General features: G+C 47.3%; 1 non-coding gene across 1 annotated transcript; it reads left to right on the top strand.

Moving 5' to 3' along the window:
- The first annotated feature begins 1,482 nt into the window (after nucleotides 1-1,482).
- Nucleotides 1,483-1,555, top strand: TRNAR-CCU (transfer RNA arginine (anticodon CCU)). Its single transcript has one exon. It is a non-coding gene; the product is annotated as a tRNA-Arg (tRNA).
- Nucleotides 1,556-7,330: the final 5,775 nt, after the last annotated feature.

Genomic DNA, 7,330 nt, shown 5'->3' with positions numbered 1-7,330 from the left:
TGTCAACCGCAGGTGTCAATTTTAATGAGATAGCATTAGGAGGGCCATAAAGCCGAAAACTGACCGGCGGCGGCGTCTGTGTGAAGCCTCTATAGAAGCTATCCATGCCAGATGGCGTTTAGAGCGATTCCTCTCTCGCCGTCTGCCACCTGCCAACCGTCCTGCCAACCGACATCGAGCCTACAAGTGGTGATCCCGGCGCCAAACGATTAGAGCACCATTCTCATCGCACCACACTGGAATCCCGATTGTTCAAGATCATCGCACAAGATCTTGCGCAGCCGGTTATGAATACGGCCCCGTACAGAGGCGCCAGTATAATTATACGTCCCTGACTTTCCGCGTTACGTCATTCACACACCGTCTGCGTCTCACGCGCACTGATAACCTCCGCTGAGTCGGTGCTGCCTAAAGGTATAAGTGCGATCCTCGATCCTATAGAATGTCGTAAGAGCTCCATATCTCTGCCAATATAATCATCGTACGGTTTAGGCAGTCTAGCGGTCAGTTCGCAGCAGCCAACCCCTTGTGAAAAGTACCGACATTCCGATTCATATATTCACGTACTAAAAAAGAAATGGCAGACAAAAAACAAAGGCAAATTATGCGCTGAGCATCGCGTCGTACGTAGTTTTCCTCTTGCGCCATCTTCCTGCTTCTTTATCTTTCCGCGTAACGTCGTCTGCATGAGATATATACACGTAACGAGCACGCCACGGAGAGACCTTAAACAGCCCCTACGGCTGACACTACTCCACACGCACACATGCACATGTCGTTTCATCCGGGTATGGACGCAACGTTGATAAATTTGCTGAATCAGTTTCTCACTGGGAAGTACTGAACTTGAAAAGCTATTCTAGAAAAAAAAATAACAGCGCTAATACATGCAACCACAGAACGAGAGACGAAACAGTGGACACAAGCGTCTGTCTAGTGTTTCGTCTCTCGTTCTGTGGTCACATTTCGACTGGTCCCCCAGTGGAAATGGTCGAGAATTAAATCCTGTTATGTTTTTCAATTTCTGGTGTCTGTCTTACACACACACACACACACACACACAGTGTGTGTGTGTGTGTGTAAGACAGACACCAGAAATTGAACAACAGTGTGTGTGTGTGTAAGACAGACACCAGAAATTGAAAAACATAACAGGATTTAATTCTCGACAGTGTGTGTGTGTGTGTGTGTGTGTGTGTGTGTGTGTGTGTGTGTGTGTGTGTGTGTGTGTGTGTGTGTGTGTGTGTGTGTGTGTGTGTGTGTGTGTGTGTGTGTGTGTGTGTGTGTGTGTGTGTGTGTGTGTGTGTGTGTGTGTGTGTGTGTGTGTGTGTGTGAGCGAGAGAGAGAGAGAAGCTAACAACCGCAGAAACCAAAGGACACAGGGGATTTTTTTATTTATTTATTTATTTTGTGGTGTTGATCAATTTAAAATATTGCTAAATATGTTATCGCTTAAAGCTAATTGATTAGAAAAGCAGAAGAGCCGCCGTAGCTCAGTTGGTAGAGCACCGGACGCCTAATTCGGAGGTCGTGGGTTCGGTTCCCACCGGCGGCATGTGGTTGTTTTTTCTTCTGGGTTTCTAATCAGTTAGCTTTAAGCGATAACATATTCACTAATATTCTAAATTGATCAACACCACAAAAGAAATAAATAAATTAAAAAATCCCCTGTGTCCCTTGGTTTCTGTGGCTGTTAGCTACTGTCATACTTATAACGAGCCCCTCATTCCCCTTCCCTTATTTGCTCTCTCTCTCTCTCTCTCTCTCTCTATATATATATATATATATATATATATATATAACTTTTTGTTTCTGCTTTGCTTTCATTGCAGACATACGCCCAGTAGCATACTGTTTCTTTCTCATCCCCCCCCTCCCCCCATAGAAAAGTTCCGCAACTCTCAAGGCTTCAGAGACAAAAGAACAGCGCACGAACAAAAAGAAGAAGGTATAGAAAACCGAGTGTGGGTTATACTCTATACATCTTTTTTTCCTTCCCAGGAACGTCTGACTCAAGTCTAGAGACCCCAATTTTCAACCGCACAACTCTCCAATGCTGTCACCGCACAAAGCGTAGGAGCGACCGAGAGAAAGCGGCTTTTCCTCGACGAGTGGTCGAGCTCGGTGACGCCATCTAAAGAGCGAGGCCCTGTTCTCGCCGAGTCGGGATATCGCGTGTAGAAACGCTTTTCACAATAACGACCTCCATTCCCTCTCTTTTATTTTATCTTTTCGTCTGAGACGTTTCCTGGACGATGCAGGATAAAAATAAGAGTCAGCGTTGTCTCCTTTTGCTTTTTTTCTGTTCCCTCTTTTTTTAGTCACGCGGTTGCTATTCACGAAGATCCAAATAGAATGACCCGCCCACGAAACACGCCTCCTGTGTGCGTAGTGGACGCGGAAATTCCCCTCACAGAGGCAGCAAGTCGGCATGGGCCGTTGCTGCTGGGACAGTTGCGGAAAGAACTTCACCCAGGTTTTTCTTTGGGGCACACTTAGCTCACTTCCCCTTTCTTCGCTCTTATTTTTTTGTTCTTTTTCCTTCCCTCTTTTTCGCTGACTTTTTTTTTTCTTTTTAAAGGACAGGGAATAGACACCAACAACGGTTCAAGTTGCGAAGTCGCACAAGAGGAAGCGTCAGGCTTCGACGTCTGCACACCGCAGTGTGAGCAAATGAAGATAAGAAATAACTACGAAGAACTACGATTGCCTTAACAAGATACGTAACTCACGGCGTCCAAAAACGATGCACTCTAATGGAGTGGCACGATGGCTACAGGCATAAGAAGGCGGTACGTTAACGAGCTCACCATCTGGCCTTAACGCAAATCATTCCGCATCTCTTACCTAAGCTTACCGAACCACAGTGAATCTTAATGGCTGCGATAGCCGCTTGACGTCATCGCAGCCATATATTGAAGGCTTTGCGTAACATGCGCTGAACTGAGAACGAATGGTAGGCAAGGCATTTACTCTCCTGACCAAGCCACGGCAATTTTTTTTTCTCATTTTATGCGGCAGACAGCCGTGCAAGAGTGGATGTAGACTGCCCAATACAGTGTTATTGGACAATGAATCAATGAAAAACATTTATTACTCATTAGTGGTCCTCTGCGACTGCTTCGGCGATACAGCTATGCCCAGTTGATCGGTTTGCTTTGATCTTCCAGACAGATCTCGCCAGACAGCGCTGCCTCCGACTGCGCCATTATGGCATTTGGTCTGTGGGGAACTGCGGTTATGTCTAGGCAGGCCCTATGCGATAAAGGGTTGGTCGAGCCCCTCACCAAGGGCGATGACCCGATGCCGGGTGGGATGAATTTGTGTAAAACAGACTGACGAAAGGCCCCCGTTTTTATCCCCTTTCATGTCATCTCCTAACCAAAAAAAAAAAAAATCACTGGAGTGCGATTCGGAGAAGTGAATCAAGGGACATTGAAAAAGCAGTGGTCATGCCTGTAACTCACAGGAGAATTCCCACACGCCCTCTTTACGGCACTGCGAACACAGTCCAGCCCGAAATTAGATTAATTCCTTCCACAAGAAAAAGCTACTTAGAAGCGCCAATGTCTTCCTTTTCTCTTTCTACGCAGAAACTTGATAGCGCATGGCTGATATGAGCGGCGTTCAATATATTTTGTTTTGCTTAGAAATTATAAAGCCCCCATTTATGCCTCAAAATGCAGAATGGAAACTGTTCATGATAACGGCCATGAGGCTGTTGACATTATATTGACTGTTACCTCAAATCAAATTTTACCTAATTTCATGCCACGCAAAGCCTACAAACAACTACCTTCCATCTGTGGGGCATTCACTGTTTTTTTCCTAGAACAGGAAAAGGCAATCTACACGTGTTTCCCGCTTGTTTGGACGCCATCTCATGCGAAACAGGCTCCAAAACGCACTAAGAGAGGAATCGTTAATCCAGGGTATTCACTATTCTTCAAGCTAGTGTTTGGCAGTATCGTGGATGAACAAAAAGAACAAAATGTCCGCAGGAGTTGCTGCGAACAAGAAACCTGTCTTCTCCCAAAACACTAGGCCAAAGTGGTCTAAGATTAGAATAAATATTTTAATATTGTTTGAGTTTTCCGGTTTCGACAGTAATTTGCTCGTATCCGAAGGAAGCAACAACAAGAAAAAGCACGTACTTCATGTCTCTATTTCGCAGTTCGTATGATTCCATGTCGAACGAGTTCCAAGAATTTCGAGCGCTCGCCGCGATCTGAAAATCTTGGAAAATGTTCAAGGCCTTCTATTCGTAAAATCCGCATTTGCGTCACTCATTGAAAGAAATCTCCTTATATGACGTCGCGTTACCCTTTTAGGCAGAAAAACCAGACCTAAGAAGGACAGAAAGTCAGAGGAAGAAAAATAATAACCGCGTGACCATGAATCCATTCAAGCTAGCATTTGCGCAGCGCTCCCGCACTTACTCCCGTGAGAGGCAAGAGGAAGCATATACAATTAGAGGAAATACCTGTCAACTAACTACGTGCACGCATTACGCAAACGTACAGTATCCCAGGAATGTCAGTTTTCAGAACTGCAGAACGATACTTCGTGATGTTCTGATGAATCCAATGGGCAGAGCAGAACCGCATCTAAAAAAAACGCTTTATTGGGGCTGCAATTTAAGCGTGCATTGCTGAAGCGACTTATCACTGTCAGTGGTCATGGAAACGAGTACCCGGATATCCAAGCAGGCATACGTCATCATCATTTACCGATCCCACATAAGCTCGCATGAAAAAAAAAAATCAAAATTCTTTTTTTTACATTTCAATTTGATTCAACTGCGTATGACCTGCAGGAAGACGCAGAAGGATGTAAATGGCGAATTGAATTTGACGCCTAAGAGCACCTGGTATATCTCGGTGACCAATGACAGAGGACCGAATGGGCACGAAATGGACAATGAAAAATGGGCGGCTTGTGAAATAAGACCCCAGTTTTGATATTCAGCCTGAAATAGAACGTCTCAACGATATATCCGGTAGCGCTTTAACTACATGACCGGTAGAACGGAAGTAACATTTGCGTTCTGTGCACGGCAGTGTTCTATTAACTTCCTAATTCATTTGTATTGTACATCGCTAATCGCAAAATAGTCAGACAGAACACCAATCAGTCATCACCAATATCATCCTGATTCAAACTGTTCCTTTTTTCTTCCGTGAAGGGGATCTCTTGCCAACCTAACACCCACCCATGTAAGAATTAGCGCATATTCTTATATGCGCTATATCCTTGAAGCGATATCAGCCCGACAACCATTTACAGACGCACACATTGACCCCAGCACTACTTCGTTTCACCTGGAAAATGAAGAAAAATTATCGCTCATGGAGCCGCTGACGGAAGGGTGAGATCACGGTGCGATCATTCCGTAGACACAATGAAAGTGTAGCGAGACGGGGCGGCCGTATAGGACTTCGTGGAGAAGGTCAGAACGGTGGAATCAGCACCGCTTCGGATTGCGAACTTTATCTGCTTTCAGCCTCATCGAGCATATGCGGAGCACTGATCTGTACGCCTCGGTGAGCTGCCGTGTATTCCAATCGCGGTCGCGCATCCACCACAGTGAGCCGCTCGAGGCCACTTCTGTCCTCCGATACGATCACCGGACGGTATACTGCATAGAGGCGCAATTTGCTGGCGGGCAGAAACTGAGCTCGCCATGCATGCTCGCTTGGCACTGACGTGGAAAGAAAATTAGTTTGGTCGTACAAGGGTCTAGAGGAGTGTCCGTGAGCTAGAATGAGTCACCGTTCGATGGTGCGTGCGTTCGAGCGAGCTTTGCAGTCTTGTTGCACAGCACTGACCTTCGACATCAACTGTTAAAGTACACAGCTTCTGGCAAACCTGTTTCGAGGCCGCAAGGGTCGTTACGTCGGGTGTACGTTTCAACAGAATTGCTGATTTTGCTCGTGGATTGCAATAACGACTTCGGCGTTTTACAGGTGGCGCAGGCACTTGAAGGGAAAACTTTATTTACAGTAATGGTTCTTCTGCGGTTTGGGGGCTTCTTCAGAGACGTCTTGGTTCTACCCCCAGGAGCCTTCTCTGTCGAAGTCGTCCGCCTCTAACCAGTGGTCGGTTGCCCTCAGTCCAGGGCTCCGCTGGCCACTGCCGCCCGTTGAGCTCGCTGTACCAGACCTTGTTGGTCTTCGCAGCGGTCGCTGGACAGCAGAGTCTCCCACTGCTCCGCACTCGGGTTTTGTATTTCGGGGACCACGTCTATGTTTTGGCAGGCCCATGTGATGTGGTATAGTGTAGGTTTTTCGTCGCACCAGGGACATTTGTTCGTGTATATCGTAGGGTGCATTTTGTTTAGTATATGTAGGTTTGGGAAAGAGCCTGTTTGTAATTGTCTCCAAGTGACAGCTTCCTCTCTGCTGAGAGATTTGTGCGGTGGGGGATATCGCATTCTTCTGCCTCTATAGTTTTGTAGTATGGCCGAGTATTCCCGGGGTGCTGGCGCGAGTTCCGCGGTCTCGTCGGAAGCTCGGAAAGTAATGTATCCTCGAGCTATCCTGTCGGCCTCTCGGTTCCCTGCAACCCCCGTGTGCCCCGGTACCCACACAATTTTGTGTAGGATCTTGTCGTTTTGTTCTTCACTCAAGCTATGCAGGTGGCGGGTAGGGATCCCCTCCTAATCGTCGGCGATTTCAACGCCCCGAGCAGGCTATGGGGATACCCCCGGGAGGACAGGCGTGGGAGGAAGCTTGCGGAACTTCTTTCCACACTTGGACTCACCCTGCACACTGACCCCGCCAACCCAACACGTGTCGGCAATTCCATTCAACGAGATACTTGCCCGGACCTCACATTTACACGCAACATACGACATGCCGACTGGCTGAATACAGAGGACACTCTAGGTAGTGATCACTGTATAATCAACACAACCATTTACATGCGTCCCCTGAAACGCCCACTAAAACAAGCTCGTATCCCTGACTGGACGACTTTCCGCACCTCTCTACCTATTGTAGACCCCCTCCAGTCGGGATACGACGCCTGGTCCAGATCGCTCACTTCTACACTTACACAACACGAACAGCAGATACAGCTTACAGAAACACAAACAGACGTGGACAACCACCTTCTCCACCTTTGGGAGGCCCGTCGCAGCCTCACGAAGCGATGGAAGAAACAGAAACATAACAGACGCCTAAAGAACCGCATCCTGGAACTCACACAACAGGCAGCGGAATATGCTACTCAGCTAGCCGACACTAACTGGGTGGACCGGTGCAACGCGGCTGCTCGCCAGATGTCTGGCCGCAACACGTGGCGCCTGTTCCGCGCTCTCATCGATCCA

This window comes from Amblyomma mixtum, chromosome 5 (assembly GCF_055824585.1).
Source record: "Amblyomma mixtum isolate Tamu chromosome 5, ASM5582458v1, whole genome shotgun sequence".
In the NCBI taxonomy this organism is placed as follows: domain Eukaryota; kingdom Metazoa; phylum Arthropoda; class Arachnida; order Ixodida; family Ixodidae; genus Amblyomma; species Amblyomma mixtum.
The sequence above is the reverse complement of the archived record's forward strand: the minus strand, read 5'-3'. Positions and strand labels throughout refer to the sequence as shown.